Source organism: Sturnus vulgaris, chromosome Z (genome assembly GCF_052056855.1).
Source record: "Sturnus vulgaris isolate bStuVul1 chromosome Z, bStuVul1.hap1, whole genome shotgun sequence".
Classification (NCBI taxonomy): domain Eukaryota; kingdom Metazoa; phylum Chordata; class Aves; order Passeriformes; family Sturnidae; genus Sturnus; species Sturnus vulgaris.
This window is the reverse complement of record NC_142283.1, coordinates 60,470,768-60,496,540: the sequence shown is the minus strand read 5'-3', so window position 1 is coordinate 60,496,540 and position 25,773 is coordinate 60,470,768. Positions and strand designations below refer to the sequence as shown.

The window sequence follows — 25,773 nt, the reverse complement described above, 5'->3', positions numbered from 1 at the left end:
TGGTGATTCGAGGGCTTTTTGAGACTTGCTTTAGATTTGGGGCTTTTTGAGTCTTACATTTTTGCCCTGACACCAGCCAACATTTTGGCTCTCCTGTCCTCGCTGGCTCTTGCTCGCCCTCGTGTCTGTTCTGCCTCCCTGTGTCCCTGCTGAGCCACCAACCCTGCCCGCCTCCGAGCCGGCCCCTGCTGAGATCCTCACCGCGACCTGTCCATTCCCTGCCCTCCTGCCCGATCCCCCTCACCCGTGTCCATTCCCTGCCCTCACTCCGATCCCCCTCACCCGTGTCCATTCCCTGCCCTCACTCCGATCCCCCTCACTCCGTGTCCATTCCCTGCCCTCACTCCGATCCCCCTCACTCCGTGTTCCGCCGCCCCAGGAGCCGCCGCAGGCCGGCAGCGGGCACAGCCCCTCCTCGGGACATCGGCCGAGCTGCCCGACCTCTGCGGGGAACGCCTTCTTTTCCCTCTGCCTCCTCTTTTCCCCTCTCTCTCTCTCTCTCCCTCTCCCTCCCATTTTTCTTCCTCTTGTTCTGTGTTCCTCTTGCTCTATCTTCTACAGCCCTCTTTAGTAAGGTAACTCCTTTTTATTTTGTCTTTTCGTTATGGTTCTCAGATACAATGTTTCCCTCGTTTGGCCTAATTTCCTTCCTGACCATCTATTTTTAAAAGAGCTCCTCGCAGTTCCCCACACTGGAACATGACACAGAGCCACAAGTTTTGTAGAATTGAATAGTACTGCTTTGGAACACATAGATAATCATGCTGGCAGATATTACTTGACATTATTACTGCTTAGTTCTTTCTCCAGGGAGGGCAGTGCAGGTTGTCTGCTGCCTGGCCGGTCAGGTCTCCTCTGGGAGGTCCTCAGAGAAGAGTTACTTCTCCATTCCCTTCTCTAAAGCTTTTGGAGAAAAGTGGGGTCATGCTCTTTGGGGGACCTCAGCACAGCTTTCAGGCAATGGAGAAATTTGACGTGAGGATTCAAATGGAGTTGAGGGCTTAAACCACAACCCTCACAGAGCTGGAGCAAATGAATAGTTCTAGCAGTATCCACAGCACAGGGCTCTCTCTGTTATGCTGGCACATGAGAAGAGTGACACAGGACCTGGGCTTGCTGAAAGCCAGACAGGAGTGAACATGCAAGGTAAGCGGGGTTGGGTGGGAGCATGTTGCCTAAATGGAGCTTTGACACCTCACCAGCCTATGTAAGGTGGGCTGGGAAGATCCTTCCACCTAGTTCGCAGGCAGCTGGAGTGTGTTACCTTGCTGGAACATGCTGACCTCTGTTAAATGGTTATGACAGAGTTCTGTGGAGACGCTTTCATGAACATGCTTCTGGGCTTTGTTTAGAGGAAAAAGAAACAGTTCTTGGAGGGTCTGTAAAAATAATGTGTATAGAGTGTGTGTATACACTCATTTATGTATGTATGCATAGTTTCTCAATTTAGCATATGGAGTTAGGATGGAAGAAAAGAATTTTGAATCTACCAACCTTGAAAAGACATACTAATGCTGAGCCAAAACACGAGAATCTGACCTAGGTCGGTTTATAAATACGAGCAAAAATATTTATTCAGCTAGTAAGTATTTGATTAACCTTTGTTTATTGCTTCAAGATGAGAGACAGTTAAAATACAGGAACTCATGGATTATATTTTTGCTTTTTGGCTAGTGTTCACTTCCTCCACAGAGAAAAATATGCTGTAGTTAGGAAAAGAAACTTTTCTTTCTCATTTCAAAATCTGTATTTCAAACTCCCGAGCTGAACTCAAGTGGAATGCACCTATTCTTTCTTTTTTTCTTTTTAAAATTTTTGAACTGAAGCAGAAGACAGAAGTAATGTGAGGCTGTGTATCATGCAACTCTCATGATGTGGCTCACATGGACATACAGGCCAAAGCATGTGCAAAGTTTCTGCTTTCTGGGTTGGAGAGAGATAGGGACTGTTTTATTTGTAATCTAAAACTAACATTTAACTCAGTGTTAAATGTTAAACACTAAGTCTTTTTAGGCATTTTCTGTTTCTAAGGCTTTACTTTACAAGATGTCTTACACTTCAAACTTGCTTGTTTCAAAGGGAGGGCACAAACCCCTCTTTTAGCTGTGCATTGATGCTAACAAGACCCAACTGCCACAGCCACGTACCTTCCTAGCTTGGGTCAACAAAGTGCCTCTGCTGCTCTGTGCAGGGTTATGACATGTGGCAGTTTAAAAGCTGCCATGAAATTTCCCGTTTTTTCCCCTGCTATGTCGTCTAGATTAAGAATTGTTTTGTTCTGGATTACCTGATGGGAACATGTTGCAATACAGAGAGGGATGTCGGTTGCTGGCTTCTGATTTACAGAGGGTGAGAAGAAGATGGTCTTAAGAAGGATCAACCTGAGACCTATAGCATATGTTGTAGGGTGGGATTAAGAAAAGTGGTAAATGCTTTGTGACCTTTCAGGACTGTAATAAAATAGAGCAAGATGTTTGGATGTAGCCCACAAAAGAAATCTCAGCTATTCAAGCAATTTTAGAGGTTTTTAAAAATTTATTGTTGTCATGTTTTTTTGGTTTCTTTTTACTTTAAAAAATAATTGTCCTCAATAGGCAAAGAGTGAACTAAGGCTTTGCATGCCTTAATAATTTGTTACTTGAGAATAACTTTTGAATCTGAATTGACAAGGAAAGAGCACTCTGACAGTGTCCTTTATTCCTTGTCCAAAACCAAGTTATGATGGTGAAAATTATTTGACAATGGGAGCAGGAAGAAATTCCGTCTGAGGTACTGCTAGAGGCTTAATCTAGTGTAATACTGCATGTGGAAATGGCGGTAGATCTTCTTTTCTGCTTTTGCAGTGCAGCATTTTTAAAACAGCATCTAGTAGAACATGCTTTAGACAAAAATGTGAACTCAGCTATGAATAACACAAGGGCATCATTACTAACAACTGTAGTGGCTTTCCAGGAGGAATCTCCAAAGGCACATGTCCATCTTTGATAAACTCCAAATCAATCAGTGATCATAAGGTGCTCCCAGGCAGTGTTTTGCAGTTTAGCTGACGCTGATATTTCCACTGTGTATGTATCTGTCCACCCAGGAGAGCAGCTCTGTACAGCTTTCCTCCTAAGAGCCAGGGTGGGTAGAAAGTCATACGATGTAGTGTTGTTATTTAGCAAACGTCAGTCCTTTAGTTTTGTGGTAAAGTCCTATCTTGAATTTCCTGTTTCAAATAAACTCTTTAGCAAAACTGGATCTATAGGTTTGGTTTCTAAGCTGTCTTAGCTCCCCAGATGGCACTGGAGCCCAAACCTACACACAGCTGAGATGATGGAGGTGGAAGCCAGGAAGGACTGCCCCAGCCTCATGCTCTACTGCTTTGTGTGAAGGGCAGTATCTCTTGCTTTTGCCCATGGACAGTCACATTTTATTAATGTTTGCTTTTCTTGCTGGACACAAGGAAGTAATTAATTAGATAGTAAAAATGTAAAACACATAGACTATAGTTTCGATTTTGAGGACATGCTTCAAAGCCTGTAAACTTTCAGGATTATACCTAATAGAATCCTCATTTCCTGAAAACCCCACTTTTTTGCAAAGACTTTTTCAACAGCTCTACTTTGAAGGAGAGGGAATTGAACCACAAAGAAATGCTATGGATTATACAAGACTGTAAAGTTCTTTATTGGGAAGCCTTGGATTTTATTTTGACTTTTTTGATTCTCAGTCTGATTTCATGTTCATTGTAAAGGCAACAAAATATTTGTACATTTTAAGATAAAAATGCATTTCTTTGGGCTGAGTATTTTACTGTTAACTTCATTATTTTTAATAATAATAACAACAAGAAAAACAATTAAAAACCTTATTTTACTACCCTTGAATTTACTGATTTATAAGTTCTTACTGGTTGCAAAAACAATTCAGCCAGGCCTCTGATGGGGTCAGTCATGGCTCTGAGGACCAAGGAAACAGTCAGATGCATGTGAGAGCTGAGCAGTGATGAGCAGCTTAGAGAGATGCCACTTCCAAGAAGCAGGCATTCAGCTAATGCCAAGGCTGCCAAGAGGGAGGAAAACATGCATTTCTCCAACATTTTCTGGGGCTTTGACTAACCCCAGTCTCTGTATGTTTGAAGAGCAGTGGCTCTTCTTGCCATGACCAGCTTGGGATAGACCTGATTTAGGCACTACAGGAGCTTTCCTATCCATTCGTGTGTCTCTGTAAGAATGCTGAGTGGGGAGAGTGGGCCACTAAAAGGGCCTTTTTGGGGGTACTGTTCCCCCACTCTTGTGCACTCAAAACACAGCTTCAGTACAGATTGAAGTTATACTGAACCCACCAAATTCAGTGTGTGCTAAGTGAATGGTAAAAAAACCTGCTTGTAACCTGGTTGGGAAGAAGGTTTAGTGGGTTTGTTGGCTGAGGAGTTGGCAGGGAGAAGCAGAGTTGACGGTTGGGAAGGATCCAAACAAGACAGTAGAAGTTTGCAAACCAGGTGGAACCTGAGTTCAAACCCAGTGCTATGCTCCACTCACTGAGAGACCTCTGGCAGGTCACTTGACCTCCCTTGTGCTCTAATAAACCAAACTGAAAGTTTGCTGGCAAGCTGAAAAACAGATGCTACATCTGGGAAGCACTAGCTCAGGCAAAATTCCTTGACACCCATTTACAAGGCTTGTGTGTACTCTGAGCAGTGCTGATCTGACTGTCAGTCACAGCAGATGAAATTAAAGTGATTTTTGGAAATAAGTTTCAATCGAATTTCTGCTTTATAATTTCCTTATTAAATATTATTCTGATCAGCTTTGAAGGAGAGAAGGATGGACTGAGTTTTTATCTTAATATAGACCAAAACTCCAAGGAACAAACAAATTATTTGTCTTCCAGAAGAACACCTTGGTTATAAGTCAGATTGGAATAGTCACTCATAGATGTCTGCAGAGGGATTCCTGCAGAGACTTTTGACCCTTGATGACAATTGCTAGGCTGTATTTATCAACAGCTGCACAACAGGTCAGATCTTGCACTTGCAATAATTTGACCTATCAGTTTTCCCCCTTTCTGTCTGGTTTTGGTACCTGGTGAGAAAAGTCAGCTGCCTGCTTCTGGCATTTTACTTCCTTTTCTCCTCACACTGTACATGTCCTCTCAGCGTTTTTCCCTCTGGGGTCAAACCACCTTTGGGATGCTGATGGGCTAAAGATGGTGCTGCAAGAACTTGATAGAACTTCCCATTAGTTGTGTGCTGTGCACAGACCTGACAGGGAATAGGCACAAATGCAGTCCTGCGAGGGATGATATTTAAATCTGTGCTTGCACCATGTGATGAGTTGTGCAAGCTGTGCTGTAAAGAGGGTACTGATACAGGACTATTTCTGTGCTGGTGTATCTGTGACTGTGTCCTTTTAGTCATATTTTTGGCAAATGTTGAGGAGCTTTAGACTGTTCCAGCTGTATGCATAAATCATATGAATGCGGGGTTTTCAGAAAATATGTTGATACTATATAGTCCTAAGCATGTACATGTTTTCTGTTTCACTTTCTGAGTCTTGGGATGAATAGTGAAAATATGATATTAATCTGAATGCCAAAATAACATCCCACTCATGCTCATTCTCCAAACATCAAAGCTATGAAATGAACTTGTCCACTACGTTATTAGCTTGTTGTCATACTTAGGGGTCATATTTGTGTAAGACAGGTCTTTTCTCCCTTCTAGTTTTTAAAAGAACAAGACGAATTTCACTTTGTTCTTAAATTTACTCACTTTTTGGTCAGTATATTGGAAAAAAGAATTTGCAAACATTTGTAAAGTTTGATAGAGAAGTACGTTGGTATTTGGTGAAGAACTGAGCAATACTGCTAAATTGACTTAAGTCAGAGATACATACAGTATGTGAAGGAGTGGAACAATCACTCTGTGTACAGAGTTTTTACAGCTCACTGATTTATGGCAATTAAATACAGACCAAGTAAAGAAATAAATGCTTTGGGCAGAAAAATTTTATGGGAAGATTATGAGCTAAGCAAACAACACTATGAAGCAGAACCTAAAATGAAATTACTGAAAGTCTTTTATAAAACAGCATGATCTGTATGATTCTAATCCATAAAAATTGGAACATGTGACTACATTTTCACAAAGCAGAACAATTGCTATCCCTAATTAAATTGAGACATGCTTATCTGAAAAGAAAAATATAATGCTAGTAGAAAAAGACAGAAAGGTTTTGATAAAAGCTAACTTGCCTTTTTATTTTTTACTGCGGTTCAAAGATGCAAGTTAGTTTTTATCAAAACCCAGGAACTATTTAATTGTCATAATTAATAGTATAGTAATTAAAAGAAATTAGTAGGTGTCTTTGAAATTGCACTCCCTTTTATTTACATCAAACTCAGTATTGTGCAGGCCATTCCTTCTTTTTCATGGTGGGGAATGAGAATATTTTATCAGGTGGCAGCCATTCACTCTTAAATAAACCTTGCCAGCTGAAGCCCAGCTGTTCAAGAACTACAGAGAACAGCGGTTCCCTGAAAACTGTAGGCTATATTTGAAAAAAAGGTCTTTTCTTGGGAATGACAGGTAATTAATTCTTGTGTCTACATACATCTTTTCTGATTTTAGACCTTAATCTAGAAACTTTCTTATGCATATACTGAAATCCCACATTGCCTAGGAAAATATTTCAATGTATATGTCAACTTTTCTTAGGAAATATAGGCACTGTGTTGTTTAGTTCATTGGATGATCCACTGATTTCTCCAGCAGAGAGTAAATACAACAGCCAATGCCAGGAGAAATGCTGAAGTATAACTTCCTTTCATATGACTTAAATATTTGCTTAAATTTAAACACATGCTGAACTAACCTTTCTGCATAGGGATGCTTTCCTGACTCTGAATGCTGATTACAAACATATTTTTGGCAGATGTTTATGTTTCTGATGCAATTGAATGCCTTTGCTTTGAAGGAGTGACTTCTTCAAAGTACAGCAAAATGGCACAAGTGTATTTTTAAACACCAACTCTTCCAGCAGTGGAGGAGCCTATGCTTTTGAAAGACACATATTTGATAGGAAGAACGTGTTCTGCTTGCATGGTTACTTAATTATAATTCACCTCAAAGACTACGAGTAAGATTGGCTACTCAGGAAACACTGTATTTAATGGTGCAAGCATGAAATGTTCAAACCAATTTTTTTACAGGGCAACTTCATTCAATGGATGTGAGTTTAGGCCAACAAAAACTTGTCCAGAATTAATTCATCGTTAGAGGTATTCACATGCACGTTTTGCAGCTGTAGATCCAAATAGTAAAGGTGTTTAGGAGCTGTTGACTACTGGAAACAGATGGAAAACACTGCTTTTATTCAGATGATTTAAGAAAACCCTTCACAATTGGGGCTAACAACTGAGGAAAAATTTAACTGTACCAATGAAGGCAACAGCCCACCTCCAATAAGTTATTAATATAAATTATGTTAAGTCAGTTTCTGTATGGATTTTATAATATTGCCACTATTTTGTCCTGCAAAGCTGAAGTCAGTTATTCATGAATCATTGCCATGATGGCATTGCAATATATGATAGAATTTTGGATTAACCCTTCATACATCAGATTTCAAAGCACTGAATCTGTAGTTATAATTGTCCCAGGGCACTGAGACTTTAACTAATCCCTTTTCCAAGTTTACTTCAAGATGGTATCAATTAGAGGACTCCACAGGGCAAGGAATCTCTGCATTTCAGGGTTGTTATGCTGAGCAGAAAAATTCGTTTTCCTTTCAAGGAAGATCTGTGAGTTTGGTTGAAGTGTCTAGCAGGTGCTACTTTTAAAATAACCTGAGCTTTAATGAACAGACTGTTATTTTTCTCTTCTTCCTACCTCAGGTGGAAGAAATGTCAGTGAGAGCTCAGGAAATGAAGAATCCTCTTTCCTCCAAGGCAGGGTCTGTCATCTGAGCATGTATGGCTGAGGCTGACCTCTTTACTTGAAGCTCCCTTTGTGGCCTGTGTGCTCTGTGCTTTGTGTGGGCAGACACAACACATCTTGCTTGGCAGGCATCTCAGCTGCCTGCTGCCCAAAAGTGAGTTTTTTTTAATATTTTGCCCAAGGGTGAAATATACTGCAAATAAATACTGTCAGGCCAAAAGCCAAAGACTTACTGGCCTGGCAAGAAGCTACTGAATGAGAAGGAAACATCCTCATGCTGTTAACAATAATCGATTTAACAATTAATGCAGTTTCTACACCTGACTGAGGAAAAAATATACAATGGATAAATGGCTCAGCCATAGTCAAGTCATTGAGGTACCTCTGAGGAAAGCTGATGCATTATTTTGCCTCTCTTCCTGATTTCAGCTCTGTCACATCAATATCCTTGCCTTAATATTCTCTTCCCGTGCCTTCCTATGCTTTACCCTGAAGCTAGAAATGCTGAGCTGACATGTTGACCTTGCAATTAACAATACTGAGTATCTCCTGGTGCAGTGAAAGACATCACTCATCTCCATCAGCTTTCCTTGGTGTCAGTCTGGGTCACCCCTTGACCTTGGAGAGGTTCATAAGTAATATACCCCGAGTCTGTGGCAAGAAAAGCCTCTTTCCCACAAACCTTCAAACCTGTATGTTAATTCTCCTTCAGTTCCCATGTCCCATTGGCCCATATGCCCTTACCACCCTGGTTCAGCCCCCATCTCTCACTTCTGTTCATCTCCTAGAATGTTCTCCCTTCCCTGGATCTCTATTGGTTCTGTTCTGTCACATTACCCCATCCTGTCAATCCCCATTGGCTTTTCCTGTCCCTAACCCCTCTTATTCAGTACCTTGCCCTGTCCACACTGGACCCTAATCCTTAAACTGCCCCCTCTTGCCCCATATATAAGGCTGTACCCTCAACCCATCCCTGGACGTACATTGGAAGCTGTATGTCAATAAACCAGCCTTCAGATTTCCAAAGAAGAACCTGTCCCTTCATTGCTCCTCAACCTCCTAGTAGCTGGTGCCCCAGACACAATCACACAGGTTGCTTTTGGGACCTGGTTGTAGCATGTTGCTACATCTACCAGCGCCTCTTTTCTGTAAGGACAGAGAACCCTGGTAGGTGAGTTCAGCTGGCCAGCTGGCTCTGCTTCAGAAGTTGTTCCCAGAGAGCACAAGAAAGGGTACAACTATGGGACAGAAGTCTGAGGAAAGGCCACTGCGTGTGTTACCAGAGGTAAGATGTGTTCCTGGAAGTGGGTCACAGTTGTCATAGAATCGTGGACTCGTAGGATGTTAAGGGGTAGGAATGGACTGTGAGATCATCTAGTCCTAACTCCCTCTGCTGTGAGCAGGAGCACCTCCCACTAGACCAGGCTGTTCAAGACATTGTCCAGCCTGGCCCTTAACACTGCCATGGCATCCACAAGGTCCCTGGGAAATTTTTTCCAGCATCTTGCCACACTCAGAGTAAATTTCAGTTTCTTCCCATTACTCCTTGTCCTGCCACTGCAGTTCCTGATGAATATTCCATCTCCTGGCTCCTACCCTGTAAGCCACTTTCGGATACTGTAAGGCTGTTATGAGGTCTCCATGCAAACTTGTTTTCTCCAGTCTGAACAGAGAAAATTTTCTCAGCCTGTCTTCACGGGGAAGATGTTTCAGTCTTCTTATCAACGTCATGGCCTCCTCTGGTCTCTCTCTGACAGTTCCTTGTACTTCCTTTGTTGGGGACTGCAGGCCTGGGTGCAACAATCCTGCTGGGATCTCATCAGAGCAGTGGAGGAAGAGGAGAGGAATCCCCTTCTTCACCTGCTGGCTGCATTGCTTTGGATGCAGCCTAAGACACAACTGACTTTCTGGGGTGTGAACACACACCACTGGCTAATGTTCAATTGCCCATGAGCCATCACGCCATATCTTTCACTGCAGGGCTGCTCTCAATCACTTCTCTGCCCAAGCTGTTGGTGTGTCTGGCATTGCCATGACCCAGCTGTAGGACCTTGCACTTTGCTTTGTTGACCCCATGAGGTTTGCACTGGCCCAGCTCTCAAGCCTGTCCAGGTCCCTCTGGATGCCATCCCTTCCCTCCAGTGTGTCCACTGCCCCACACAGCGTGGTGCTGCCAGGGAACTGGCTGAGGATGCCCTTGATCCCACTGTCCATGTCCCTGGCAAAGGTGTTGAGCAGTATCGGCCCCAGCACTGACCCCTGAGGGACACCATCGTCCCTGGTCTCCACATGGACTGTGAGCCCTTGAACACAACTCTTTGTGGCTGGCCATCCAGCCAGTTCTTTGTCTACCCAGTGGTCCATCCCTCAAATCCATGTCTCCCCAATCTAGAGACAAGACTGTGGTGTGAGGCAATGTCAAACACTTTGAATAAGTCCAGTAGGGGATGTCAGTAGCTCTACGCCATCCACTGATGCTGTCACCTCAGATAGAAGGTCACCAGATTTGTCAGGCAGGATTTTTGCCCTTAGTTGGCTGTTACCAATCACCCTTTTATGCCTTAGCAGAATTTCCAAGAGAATCTGCTCCAGGATCTTGCCTGGCACATTGGTGAGACTGACCGGTCTCCGTAGTTCCCTGGATTTTCCACTTCCCCCTTTTTACAAGCTGGTGTTACAATTCCCTTTTCCCAGCCATCATGGACTCCCCCTGACTGCCATGACTTAGAGGAGCTTGAGCAACCCCGGAGTAGGGAAAAGTTTTTCTATTCCTTCAGTCCTCCAGAGAGTATGGATGGTGTTCCCCAGGTGGAGATGTGTGAATTACCTGGCTGATAACCACAGAGCATGCTGGCTGTACACACACGTGGTGTCCTCTGCAGTTGCTGGTGTGGAGAGAGTGGCCCTTTCCCCCTGTGGTTGGCCAGAAGCTCTTGGACTTCATGTGTCCTTCCTCATTGCTTCAGCAGCAGCTTAGTGAAGTCATAAATGGTGTTTAGTGAGTTAGTAATGTTTCAGCTCTCAGTGGGCTACTTTTGGTTTTTACATGCAATGAGATATAAAACAGTTAAATCTAAAGTATTACTATTTCTGGGGGAGTAGCTCTATTACTGTCAACAAATGCTGATCCTTTTATCACACAGGTGATAGCAGATCCAGGATTCAGCATCAGCTCTTTTTCATTACAGAGGTCAGCAGAAACACCTTTGATTGTGATCGACTTCATATTCTGTTGTGACAGAAGTCCTGGAGTTCCCTGTCACAGGTTCTGTGATTGTGCATACGGTGATTAACACGTTAATAAGTAAGTCATGGTCTTCTGGTTAAGCCCTGGACTGGAGGGCTGTGGTTTGGTGTCTTCACCACATACAAGTCCTGTGACCTCAGGAACACCACTTACTACCTCTGTTTCCATTTTCCAGCTGCGACTGTTACTTTTATTTTACCTCACTGGGTTGCTGGGCATATTCATTAAGCAGATGGCATTACGGCAATGCAAACATTGTTGGAGGAGTCTTATGAATATGAATCTCATCACAGCTGTTTTTTCTTCTCTTCTCTGTAGTGGGCTGACTCCAAAATAAAGTGTACTTGTTGTCCTTTTTAAGCAGTTCACCCTGTCTGCTTTTCGTCTGGCACTGAATTAAAGGGCTGAGCAAGATTTAAACCTCAGCAGGATTTGTTTTCCAAAAAGTTACATTCAAACAAAACAAAGATGCACTGTAATTTTAAGACGAGTATGTTTATATTCAAGCTTAGGTGATAGCAAGGAGAATGGTTTTGATTAAACCAAACAACCTAAAAAAATCCCCCCAAAACCTCTTAAATTTCATGAGACATTGCAGTTTATGTTTCTTGGTACTTCTGACAGGACTGCAATACCAGAGGTTTGGGGCAGATCTGCTAAGCCTTTCCCCTACAATGAGTTTCTGAAGGAAAATGGCAGGACTTCTAAACTGAAAATTTTATTTGATAAAGTTTAGTCTTTTAGATAGAGAAAAATCAAAGAGACTGGGCCATAAAGAACAGGAGAGGGAAAAAAATGTCAAGATGGAAAGGTTTGTATGCAGTTCTGTTCCCTGCCCATGCTGGCTCTGCCAGCTGTGGCTTCAGTGGTTTTGCTGGTAGGAATTTGGGTCTCTTCCTCCATCACCTGGGGTCCAGCTGGTGTTCCTCATCCCCTGCTGACAACCAGCACTCACATATTTCTTCTCTCATCTCTGCTCTGCAGGGCCCCATGAGCTGAAGGAGACATCATTCTTACTTATGGCTCTCACATATCCATCTGTGGAGAGAAACAACTCATGTGCTCCCAGGAGCAAGCAAAGCAAGCTCATCCTCTGTGCAGTGCTCAGGCTACCACCATACCAAAATGTTTCCATGTTCTTTAGCTCTGTTCATGTGCAGTCCTTTCCCAAATGCACAGGACTGTCCTTCAGGACTTCCTTGAATAAAGAAGCTTGGTTTGTTTGTTGGCCTTTTCTGATTTTGTTTTTTAAATTCCTGAATGGTGTGATTTCAATAGTGATAGAGTATATATAAGTCTTGGCAGATCTTCAGCTAACCTAAGCAGACAGAGCTCTAATGACATTAGTGGGCCTGGATAAGTCACCACATCTGAACACAAGTAACAGAGGCTCCATCCTGCTGCCTCAGAAGACAATGGCAAACCTCCCACTGACTTCATATGAAGCAGGATCTGACATTTAGGGAAATATCTGGAGAGATTTGCTTATGGGAAACTCCAGAGAACCTACAATAACATACATTTCATTCTTTCCTATGTGCGTCCAAATGTGAGGTCACTTGTTCAATTACATCCCTATTCTTATTCTGTTGGGTAACGAGGGGAAAACAAAAGAGCATTTGCATTTGCTTATAGCACTGTATTTTCCCCCAAAGCTAACACAATGGCACTAGGCAGTTTTGCTCTCATGAAATGTACCAAGCCAACAAGAAAAAAACCAAAACCCCATAACTGAGTAGTTTTAAAGGTTATTGAAAAGCTTCATAATGGGTTCCAAGGGGCTTTATGGAATGGCTTTAGGAAAGCTTAATTCTTTAAAATTGTTTTTGAGGTGAACATGTATTTAATTATATTTCAATAGAGTTTAAAGGCCTCCTGTTATTAACATTGTTCAGTGAAAAGCTCCTACATTTTTTCAAATGTACCCCTTAATTCAAATCTTTTCCTGCAATTTCATTTTGAGAAACTGTTTTTATATGCTGATTACTGTTTCTGTGAATCTGAGGCAGGTAAAAGAACGAGTTATTGGAATAATTTTATTTTGATGACCTATCAGCTAAAAAGCCTTAAATGACAGTGATTGCGAAGTGGTGCAATTAGGCTGAATAAAGACTACAGATTGTCCTTCCAGGTTCCCTGAAAATGGCACAGCAAGTCTGATTGAAGCAGGATGTCATAACAAATTTGTGTGGTAGCTGGAGCCTGCTGGAAGGATATAGTGAAGTGGGATGCAGCAAAGGGAGCCATTATGAACTGTGAAGGAATAGGGCACTGGCTTCTCTCATTTCTCTGCCAAAACAACCAAATCCAGGCTGAGTTTAGTTCTCTCTGTCCTCTGCTTCCAGTGCTTCACTATCTTGGCTCAGTTCCACAATCTGTCTTGACCCAGAATATTTGCTGGGTTGCATAGCATGACATTTAAAAATAGGTCTTTGGCTTATTAAATTTAAAAGAGCAATGTAGTATGGGGAGAAAAAAGAGTGGGGAAGCACCTCTGAAGAACCACTGAATTTTTTACTTCCTGCCATAGAGCAGGCTTGCTAACCTGTAAGCTTAATACCTCTGTTCTCTCGTCTTACACACCTACCAAAGCTGCCATCATATCTAGTGGAAACAAAAGCTGCATACCTATAATCTCACTGTTTGAGTATAAAAGGTTGACTTCTGATTTATTAGCTAGGCTCCCTCCCGGCCAGGACCCAGCTGGGTTGTCTCAGTTATGCCATAAGAAGGTTGCTGAAGCAAACCCCTAGGCTAAATCTATGAATGCTCAGCATACTTGTCTGGCTTTTGTAAGGAGGATTAGCATGTCCAGTTGAGAAACATTACCCGTTGTTCAGTCTCTGGCAGCAGTCACAGAGTCAGTCCAGCATATGCTTGACTCCCCTTCTGATATTCATCTATAAAGAAAATTGGTTGTTGTAAAATCCTACTTCAGGAGGTTCCCTTTTGAAAAAAGAGATAGTTGTCCAAAGATGGTATCCCGACCTCAAGTGTGTTGCTGCTTTGGCTCAGCTGCTCTGCTCACTTTAGCAGAGACTCTGATCTCAGAGATATTCCAGTGCAATTGCTAAAGAAATTTGAGAATGGAATATTTTGCAAATGTTTGGTGACAATTTGAGTTTTTTTTGTAAGAATAGTAACTAGCACTTTTTCTTTTAATTAATGGCTACTATGCTTGTTGTATCTTTACTGCTAATTTAACTAGCTCCTTTAGAGTACTTTGTACTTGGAGAATGTGTATATATTTTATTATTGCCCCTGCCCAGAGGCAATCACAGTGTATATAAGATAATGTACAACACAATGAGAACACAGTGAACAATGAAAAGTTAAAATTATGCATCTAACCACTGCGACTGTTGCATCAGTCATAAGGCTTTTTTCAGTTCATACAGTTTGTTGTATTAACCAAGAAATGGAAATGGAGTTGACAAGACAAGTTGAAAGAAGCACATCCTGACATGTGAAACAAAAGCACTTTTTAATGTAAATTTAATCTTTGAGCTATCATTCATTTGGGGCCAGTTTGCTGTAAGTTGTAAGGTACCTAGGTCTCACATCCACCTAATTTCATCTAGCTTCAGTTGCTTGTTAAGGCTAGAATTTGGTATGGAAAAATATTACACCTTTATTTAATGACTGCTCTGGTATATTTTATTTTGGATTAATTTCTTCTGCCAAATTAGTTCAACCATAAACAAGACTGACATATCCTAATCAGATCTTGGGAAAACCGAAGAGAAATCTGAAGCTCACATCTTTGTCTCAGGCTGTTTTTTTTCCCCAGACTGCTAAAGACCACCCTTTGCATCTTACAGATATATATTATGTTCCTCCGATATCAGGAAATGTGTCTAAATCTCCTATTTGGGCAGTTTGGGACAGGACTGTTAGCGTGTTAGTACCATAAGCAGATGCCAAGAAGATAAGGAGCTAATGGGTATGTCTGTGACAGCGATTTCTGGATGGCCATGGAGCCAAACAAGGATTGTTGGCACTCAAATGCCATGAGAAGGAGCAAGACTGTAGAAAGGGCCATACAAATATGGGCCAGAGCTTTTCTGGGGCAAACATCTTTCTTCTAGTCACTGCAGATAAGCACAAAACAGTACAGCACCAGCTTTCTTTCTTTCTTTCTTTCTTTCTTCTTTCTTTCTTTCTTTCTTTCTTTCTTTCTTTCTTTCTTTCTTTCTTTCTTTCTTTCTTCTTTCTTTCTTTCTTTCTTTCTTTCTTTCTTTCTTTCTTTCTTTCTTTCTTTCTTTCTTTCTTTCTTTCTTTCTTTCTTTCTTTCTTTCTTTCTTTCTTTCTTTCTTTCTTTCTTTCTTTCTTTCTTTCTTTCTTTCTTTCTTTCTTTCTTTCTTTCTTTCTTTCTTTCTTTCTTTCTTTCTTTCTTTCTTTCTTTCTTTCTTTCTTTCTTTCTTTCTTTCTTTCTTTCTTTCTTTCTTTCTTTCTTTCTTTCTTTCTTTCTTTCTTTCTTTCTTTCTTTCTTTCTTTCTTTCTTTCTTTCTTTCTTTCTTTCTTTCTTTCTTTCTTTCTCTCTCTCTCTTTCTCTCTCTCTCTCTTTCTCTCTCTCTCTCTTTCTCTCTCTCTCTCTCTCTTTCTCTCTTTCTTTCCTTTCTCCCTTTCTCCTTTTCTCCCTTTATCTCTTTCTTTCTCTATCTCTCTCTCTCTTTCTTTCTCTCTCTCATTCATTCTTTCTTTCTCTCATAGTAGGTGAGGGTCTAATGTACAAACTCTCATGCTGCGTGTGTACTTAATTAATAATCTTTTTTGTGGATCCTCTGACTTTTTAAATTTCTTTTGGCCACAAGTGTTTACAAATCTTGAGTGCTTCCTTCCCCTTAAAGGTAGGATACCATACCATGTAATTAACAAATCATGCTGACTTTGGTAATATTTGTTTGGAGTGCCAGGTTAAGAAATGTATTAGTTTATGTTCTTGTTCTTAGTGCAAAAGTCATTTGTTAGCCATATGTAATGAGAGTCCCACCTTCCTTTAAAAGTTCTTGTTTACTAATGTTTCCTTCTGAAATCCTCTTAGCATTTGAAAAGTTCTTTTGATTAGCTAGTGAATACAATGGCCTCTTATCTGCCTACACCTTGATTATAATAGTTTGCTGGCCTGATTAAAGGATCTCTTCCCAGGACATTTGTCATTCTTGTGCTACAGACAACATTTTCACAAGTTCTCTTTCATCCTCTTTCCCATTATCTGTGGATTCTGCAACACTGAGATATCTTGCACAAAATCATCTCTGGTAAAAAAAAGGTAAAAGGCATTATGTATCATTTGAAGACATTCCCTATAATCTCCTAATTTCATATTAATACTACGGAAATTTTTGTTCCTGGAAGCCCATATCCTCCTGCAGGACAGGTACAATCCCTGGTCAGTATGATGTCAGAGTCCATGGTGCTTTGTCAGTGACTGTTTATACATGCTAATGCACACCTGCTCTGTGTTAGCACACTTAATAGTGCAGATGAAATATTTTAGAGAGCATACTCCTTTTATACTGTTCAATGCAGCGTTCATCACATTAAAACTGTCGCTAGAGTCAGGGAGCCAAGCTCTCAAAGCCTGAAGATCTGCCTGGGACAAACTTTGATCCCCAGCACTCAGTAAGGAGGGATCTCCCTTACTGAGCTGATGTAAAATGATTTAGTATTCCCATAATCTTTTCTGTTGTTATGTCACTTTCTTTTTCAATTAAATTAAATGGAAGTGTGCACTGCTCTTCCTTCTGATCTCAAGGAGGCTGTTGAAATGCTGTTCTGCATTCTCCCTAGAAGGAAGAAGCTATCTTGGAGGGCTGGGACCCTCCTCCGGGCAGCAAAGCTGCAACCTCTGCAGGAGCTTGGCAGTGTAGCATGGCTTTGGTAGCAGTGAAGTTTCCCGCTGTTCAGAAGGGCCTGATTAAATTTTAAGGAATAGAACTGAATGCCCCAGAAACAAAAGCAGCTCCCAGAGCTGACTCTCCATATTACTAAACCTCAGGGCATTGTGTAGAATACTTTGATTGTCTAAAGAGCTGGACCACCTTTGAGCTGTTATGTCCAGTAACAGTCCCCTGGGCACAGCAGTTGGAGAAAGAGGAAAATGTAGTCTCTTAATAGCTGCATATCAGTCATGAAGAGTATGAAAAGAGTTCTCCCAGTGAATAGATTACAAGGCTACTAGACATTTTCTTCAGTTTTTTATCATCTCTTACAACCTGGATCTAACTGTCTCCACTCCCCTGAAGCCTCTTTTCTCACTGCTGTAAAAAACTGAATATTTGCAGTCTGTTTTAGGTTTTTGATTTCTGTTAGCTTGTCTGTATGTGCAAATATTGTCATTTCTGTGTGGATCTATTGTGGTGGTTTACCATGTTATTTTGCATGTCAGTCAAAGGCCATTTCCAGGAGATGGTAAAGAGCGCTTAGTGGTCAAGGAGATCTTTGGGGTTGAACTCTGTTAGTAGGATGCTTTAGATGCTTGATTCTATTTATTATGAAATCTCAGAGTTGATATATGGTAATGTCTGCATGAAAAGTAAAGCTGTTTCGTTTAAAAAGAGAAGAAAAAAGAAAGTCCCCTCATACTTGCAGTATGTTCTGACCTGGCCTGACCTGACAGCATGCTCTGCTGCGCCCTTCAGTCCCAGGCTGCCATTGCCAGTGCTATGATATTTCCCATAGTGTGAGGCTGCTCCACAGCCACTGCTCCACCAGACTGGGGAAGCATGGCTCCATACCTGCCAGCTCCACCTCCTTCCCCCAGCAGAGCCCCAACAGGGCTCGCTGTGCTCAGGGCTGGAACAGCCCAGAATTGTTCCTTGGTGTCTCTGTTTTATGGCCTTAAGGCTGTAATTTGGCATTGTTTTATGTCTCTGACCCTTGCCAAGTTTTTAGCTGTGCTATTTGATCATGGAATTCAGGAACCAGTTTGTTTGCACAAGTGCCTGTATATAGAGCCACAGGAGGATTTCCTCTGGATAGCACAGGTCACAGGGGAGGGGCAGCAGGTGCAGCTGACCTGCGGCATCTCAAAAGCAACAGGTAACTTCAGATGCAGCTGTCTGGCAGATTTCCTTTCTAAAGGCTAAGTTATAACCTCAAAAAAACATTGAAGCTTTTAAAAGTTAAAGATTTACCCTGCACTGCATAGAAGCCTCTATAGGGCAGTACTATCTTACTGTTGCACAGAACATTCCAGCACAGCACAGCACTGCAATGGGAGCAAAGGCTCTGCAGCCCCAGCCAGCCTCCTGTCCAAGGCTGTAATTCAGCAGCACTGCAAATGCAATGCAGTTACCACTAGGGATAACTGGAGCTAGGGACTCCCAAAGGACTCACTCACAGTGGGATCATGCCATTAGCCTCATCTATCCTAGCCCCTGTGGGTGAACACTGAAACATAGCCAGCCAAGTGTTTTAAAACCAAGTCCTGGGATTTGTTCCCCTTGAAAACTAAATCTGGCTGAATTGGCAGTGGAGTTGTATTGCCATGTATCATGCTAGATTCAGGTATATTTTATAGTGATAAACATGGTTAAGTAAGAGAATACCTCAGAAATTTGGAGATTCTGGAAATACCAGGTCAGAACTCATACACAGCCTAGTGAAATAGATAGATGTAGACTGAATATTATGTTCTATAGGTAGCAGGATACTAATTAAAATGTACACAAGGTGAGTTTTACTGTTGCAATAGTGAAATACTCTCACAAACTTAGCAGCTTTTCAAATATATATTATGTTTAATAGGAGTTACATGTTTTCATATATCTTTCCTTTAAATGAAAGGTATTTCCTTCAGGTGTTTTCTTCATGTATTTATTCAGGCTTCAACAGCAGCGATTTTTTTTTCATAAAATACTCTAAAACCTGGGCTGATTTAGTTGTTTGTGGTGGTGATTTTCCTTTTTTGTTGTTGGTTTTTCTTTTTTGTTCCTATAAAGAAATGATGGCCCAATAGAACTAAAGATTAGCAAAAGCCAAGGATTCTCTAGTTTGGATGGATGTAAGGACTGAATTTTAGTGCAATCTGAGGTTGTTAGATGTGTGCTTTTGGACTTTAGAGAAAAGCAGTGAAGGCCACAAAGTTTAAATCTTTCTTTTTATATTTGTAGGGTCAAAGTATCAAATTTCCATATAATTACATTTTAGGTTAGGCACTGAGCACATAAGAAGCAAAAATTTTAATCTTGCCACCATGTAAAGGGAAACAATTAGGCTTTAATTTTATATATCTGCCTTTTTGATTAAACCGTCAGAAAAGACAGGTGATTTTTGGTTCCAAAAGCTCTTCAGTAGTAACTTGGGTTATTTTTAAAGAAATCCTAATTTTTTAAGAGGGTATTGGACAATTGCCTTCTGAAAGTAAATGTTTTCTTAGCAGTGAACACAGTTAATCTTTAGTTCCGCTTTAAAATATCTGCCAATAAAGAAAAAATAATCCCTGGCCTGGTTCAATTTCTCATATATTATCCATGGGCCAGATCCTGTTCCTTCTAGCTTCTGTGTAAAAATGTCTATGGACGTTTTGGCATCAAACTCAGGCCTTAATTTTGCAAGTTATCTGCAAGGGATCAGCATAATATATAAAAATACAGTGATTATTTAATGTGGGTTTTTTTTATCCCTGGCTAAATATGCAGCAATTTTGTTCTTTTGACATTTTTCCTTCCCCAGCTGGTGTTCTAGAAGTATAGCTAAGCAACTTGTAATAATTTTCTCATTTATCAGTAGTTTATTCCAATGCTTTCCTCTCTCCTGACCACACTTTTTAAAAGAAGTATTGCTTTCTGCACAGTAAGACCAACCTACCCTGATCTGTATTTCTGTAGAGACCATATCAGCATGGATTCAAGAAACTAAGTACATTACAATAAAAGCTCAGGCTTATCTTTTCCAGTTCAGCTGCTAACCAAAGACTACTGAATGATTTTCTGGCCTTTGAAGATACCAGTTCAAATTCTTCTTCCAAGGTCAAACGGTTCCCTCAAAATCTGTATTTCATGGGAGTGCTATTATATTGGTGAAAGTTCAGTCCATCTTCCTGGTGAGCATATTTTAACCCTATGTGGTGTTTTAAGGCAGACAGAAATTCTGGGAATTCATTCTTTTAGGAAACAAGGGTGGCAAACAGGAGTCTAAATTACATTTACAAAACTTCTGTCTATGACCCTTTTTTCTCTCTATGGATCAGCTTGAAGCCTTTTTCTTTTGCATTCTCCCAGGATCTGAGTGTGATAGCAATAACACTCTCTTGTTGTGATGTAAGTGATTTGCATGGAATCTGGCAAAAGTGGTAGATCAGGGAACTAAGCTTAAAAATGGAGAAATACCAACTGAACATCAGATTCTCAGGACAGGTTGTCCTCACTACACCAAGAGAGAGATTCTGGAGCAGGCAGAGCTACAACATGGTTAAAGGGTTCTGTTGGTGAAGAGCCCTGGGGTAATGGAGGGAGTCAGGAGGAGCAGGGTGTCTCATCCAGGGTTCATGTTCTCATCCAACCATCTCAGCCCCTGAGAGCTTGTGGGAGCTTTATGTTTGTTTATGGCATGAGCAAGGTTTGGTATCTCGGAAAGATGTGATTCTCCTTCAGCCATCAGAAAGGAGAAATGGAAATGACTAGATGCCAGTGTCTCACAGCAGGGATTTAGAGAGCCATTAGCTTTTGATCTGACTGACTAGCTTTTTTTCCAAAGGCACCCGTGAGACCCAGGTGACACTTCAAGCACAGGGAAATACTTGGCACTAGCTGTTCCCTCTGAACATGTTTTGTAGGCTTCCTTTTCACATGCTTGCTTTGTTTTCATGAGGTTTTATTTTAGTAAAGGCAATAACCAGCAGATGTGCTTGAGCTGGGGCTCTACATCCAGGCTTTGTTGTTTGACCATGTTACCACTGTTCCCACTGTTCCCGTAGACTAAGGATTAAAGCTAGTAAAGTATCTACATTTAAATACTGCATCTAACCATTCCAGCTTTAAATATTGCATCTAACTGTTCCAGTTCCTGCCTGCTAGCTAAGGATCTTGTTCTGGCCTCGTTCCTCTATTATTTGCTCCATGCCCCATGCAAATGGGCACAGCAAAAGCTTTTCAATGCCCATCTATTCCTATTTGCTAGAGGAGGAGAAAATTCTGGTCTGGAACATGAATTTACATGTCTTTTCCACTACAAGGTCTGCCTCCGTCCCCATTACTTCTGGAATAGTTTGCCTGACTTCACCTGCACTTTTGAGACACACAGTGATTTTTGGGTTTCCTTTTCCTCTGGAGACAGCATAAGGAATCTCTAGGGGTTTTTGGTTTGTTGTTATTTGTTGTTCTTGTTGTTGTTTTTAGCTTTGTCTGTCCTTAAAAGACCTCATTCCCTTTTCTAAACATTTCAGGGAGAAACAGAATGTACTTCTTCTTTACAGATAGAAAGTTAAGCACAGGCAACGCAGAGTAGTGGAGGGCTACAAATTCCATAAATCCTGTAAATATCTAGCATTAAAAAAATCTTATTAGCTAATAATGGCAGTCCTACCTATCCTTTTATCTTTTCTTAGTAGCTGAAAGAACTACTATTTGTTTGGACTCCCTTTCTGCAGGAGGCCTCCAGAAGCTCTGGTAAACATAGTTAAGTCTGCCTGGGGTTATGCAGTATTCTTTTCTGAATCAGATTGAAATTATACCTCTGGACATTGCTCTTTCTGACTGTTCTGTTCAGAAAAGCAGAAACACCACCTCAAATTGTATATGCTTGGCAGATTGGATGCTTGAAGTTGAAGATAGTATCTGTGAATTTTGTAGGCCAGGAAAGTGTTTATGAAGTCCCTTTTGGAAAATGTAACACTTGCTTTAAGGTCAATTGCAGTTGATAATAGCTTTCCTTAAAAAGGCTAAACTGATTTCACATTAAAGCTTTTTTGTCTCTTTTAATCATCCTAGTGGGGTATTCTACTTGGAACAATTTCCTGAGAAAGAAACTTCTTCAGTTTCAGCTTTTAAGGCAGAGAAATAATTTTTGAGTTATGACGAGTAGGATGGTTGGGTTCTCTTAACCCTAGCCTGTGTTTATTATCAGGTTCTTGCCTTCCCAGTGCCCTCAAGCTATTCTCTTACTGTATGGATTACCTGTTCTTCCTAGAGGTGTCAGCTTGATGAGTTCCATACGGGATCTATTTTTGAAACAGTGAGTATTTTAATACCTCTTCTACAATCCTTGGCTGCTCATTTTTGTAAATATTTGTAGTAACTTTAGTTCTTACATTCCTTTAGCAAGGAGCAAGTGATCAAAGCAAGTTCTCTATTTCATTTCTTTATTATTTTTTGTGACTTGCTTTTATTTCTCCAATAGCAAGAGTCCCTCTAAAGTTTGCATCCAGCTTAAAATAAAGATGCCAGCTTGCCCACTATTTGTCTAAAGGTTCACATATTTCTCTCAACAGTCTCTGCACTGTTCTCCTCCTCACCCATGCGTTGCATCCCCTGCTAACATGATCCAGCTTTTCAGCAAATTCAGCATTTGTGACTTGGAATTGCCTTGGCTTCTTTCTTCCCAGGCTGGCAAACTTTCACATGGGATCCCTATACCTTCTGAACTCTGTTTTCTTGGCCTTGCCAAGTCACTCTAATGATGCAGATCAAAAACCTTGGAATAGATCAGTTTCTTGGACACTGAAACATGTAACAGCAGTGTGAAGGTTACATGAAGCAAATATGTTTTCTTAATAGGTTTTAATGTTCTTAAACAAAAATATAAGCATATTGGCAGTAGGTGAAGCAACAACTTCAGAATGAATGCTTTAAACATAAAAGTCAGTGTGGGTTTTCTCTGTCAAAAGTAAAACATAAAATTTACATGGCTGTGTAAATATACAAAGCAAGAACACCACAGGCAAATGTTTATAAGACACGTGTTTAGCCAGTATCATTGTTTTCCAGCAGAAAGCAGAAATGCAGAATGAGAAGTCCTGGGCAGCTGTTTATTTTGTCAGATGCTGTGGGTCTGTGAAACAACATTAAATAAGCAGTATTTGTGCTTTTTAAAGATAGGTGATGCACCCATTAAATATTTCAGATAGGAGATTTATGGCTTACATGTTAGCTTATGTTCCTATTTTTATCTCCATAACCATATCTCTTACATATTGATGCACAGATCAGCTCTTTCACCAACTATTATTTCAGGGATGACTCTTTTGTGTGTCAGAACCAAAATCAAGTGACTTCTCATGTCTGTTTGTGGTGTCTTCACCTTATCACTGCCGTCACTTCCATCAGCACACCCCACTTCAAGATAAACATCAGGATGAAGACTTAGTCCAGTCACCCAGAAGAAATTCATGTGTGTGGTGCTACTTTATGCTTTGTGTGCAGATATCTTTTGTTGTCACAGCCTTGAAAATCTTTTACAGTTTATTTTCTGAATAAAGATGTGCCAGTCATGGTTAAGAATTTTTAACACCTTAGGTGTATTCCTAAATTCCTCTGTACCATGTGAGAGCCATGCAGTGTTTCCTACTGGAGCCCCCTCCAGCTACCTATGTGTGTGTGCTTAAGTGGTGTGACCAGAGCTTTTACAATAAATCTTTCAGATGATGTAGGGATCTTATCAGTGAACTTGTCTCCACTCTTGAGTTGTAGATCTGGTAGCAAAAGAAGTGAAGAGAAAGGATGTGAAGTCTGGCCTTCCTGGGCAACAGGGCAGTGAAAGAGCATGAAGACTTGGAACTATGGCAGTTTGGGGCTCTGACAATTGAAAGCTTCTCTAACAGTAGTGGCTGCAGGATCAATGCATTTGGTGCTGCCTGAGGAAGGGGACAGCAGGCTGTGGCACAGCTGGAAGTGTGTCACTCCTTGTCTCAGAAGATGTTTGATGGCAATGTTGTCAGATTGTAGTGGTAATTTGGAACAAACCTAAGAGGACCTCTGAGCATATCCTCTAGGCTGCAGTGACTGAGGTAGAGCCTGGGCTGTAAGAGACATGAAAGCTTAAAACTATGGGAAAAATTATTTTCAAAAACTCAGGCAGTCATTGGATTAGGTAAACATTTGAGGGTTGTGTTTTGGACCCAATTCTGCCTCATTTTGGTGCTGGGTGCTTCTGTCCTTATGTAGGCTGTCTTTGGAGTGCTTGGGTTTCAAGGGTGGATAGGTCAGAAAAGAAATTAAGTGCTAGAGCCAAATGGGTAAGCTGACTGTTCCAGGTGGGGTAATGTTGCAAAGCGCTGTGTGGCTTTCCTTCCCTTCTCTCCCTGGCTTTCCACATTTCTTATTTCACTTGTTTATTTCCCACAGCTATAACTGACAGAGACTAGTATTGAAGAAGAAACACCTTTTTTTCCTTTTTTCCACAGCCATAGTTTCCTTGAGTTTATTAACAGCACATGCGTGTGTGTTCAGCATCCTCTCCAAAATAGACAATGACCAGGAAGTATTAATTTTGGCAACACATTTGCGGTTAGAAACGTTACTGTTTTCAAAGCATTTCACCAGAGTCATTAATTAAGTGCTAGAATGGAGAACTTTGACCAAACAAAACTAAGGGAAATTACATTTCTCTTTCCTGACCTATATGAAAAGCATTTGTGCTTAAATCATATTGAAAGTTTTAAAGCACCCTCTCCCCAGTGGAATATGCAGAAAAGATAAATGTTCTGCAGTATGATTGCTGTTCATTATGACTTAGTAGGATTTGGCTGTGTTTCCTCTTCTTTGCAAATATTTAATGAAAGTGTTTATGGGTTCAGGGTACAAGCAAGGATAGTGCAGATAGAGAGTTTCATTTTATGCCAAGAGCATAAACTGGGAAACTTTCTCCTAATGGGTGGGCTTATCCTCTCTGAGAACAAAGGCAAATCTATCTCATTCCTGTTCAGTCGCAATGACTAGCATCATGATTTACCCAAAAGCATTTTTTGGATATACAGCCAAATTATACAAAATTACCGAGGTAATATTTTAATATCTAGGAAAACCTGAAAGAATTGGGTGAACAACATATCAGAGGGCTGAAGTGTGAGAGTATCCACTGTCTCTAGAACTGACTGCCATTCAGTAATCACAGACAGAGGAGAGATGGTCTGGGGAATGGACAATAACTATCCAAATAAGGGAAAAGTCACAGTGCATTGTGTCTCAAAGAGCTGTACAACTTCTGTGGCTCTCCTGGATCCGTGAGCCTGTGCTGGCTATGTCAGCTCTCTGTGGAATCCCTTTACTGGGAGACCAGCTTCATCTCCCCTCTGCTGCTGACTGTGCAGCTGTGGGAATACACAGCAGTGATACTCCTTGGAGCAGTGCTAGGGGAAACAGCACTGAAGCACATGTCTGCTTTACTGGGGCCTGAAAAGGAGCCCCTTTAGTAAGACTGAGCTCTACTGTCCTCTGTAATGACTGTTGACCACACAGATGTTCATGCTCTAACATTCAAATGCAAAGACAATGTATTCGCCTTAAAATACCACGTTCCACTTCACTTCCAAATCTGCACTGTATTAGTGGGAGAAAAGATGAACCTCTAGGTACCATCTTCAGTCAGATCTCAGCCTCCATTCATATGCATGCTGCTGTGGATATGCAAGATGTGTCCGAGTACATTACTTAATTGTCTGCCT

The 25,773-nt window shown here is 41.1% G+C and overlaps 1 long non-coding RNA gene across 3 annotated transcripts in view; it reads left to right on the top strand.

Moving 5' to 3' along the window:
* The first annotated feature begins 570 nt into the window (after positions 1–570).
* LOC148219872 (uncharacterized) overlaps positions 571–25,773 on the top strand; it is an 85,550-nt gene continuing 60,347 nt past the window's right edge. The window contains exon 1 of one of the 3 annotated variants that reach the window (XR_015799338.1): positions 571–1,146. This is a non-coding gene — a long non-coding RNA (uncharacterized LOC148219872). The remainder of the gene's footprint in view (positions 1,147–25,773) is intronic. The other 2 variants (XR_015799336.1, XR_015799339.1) reach the window with 2 other exon arrangements.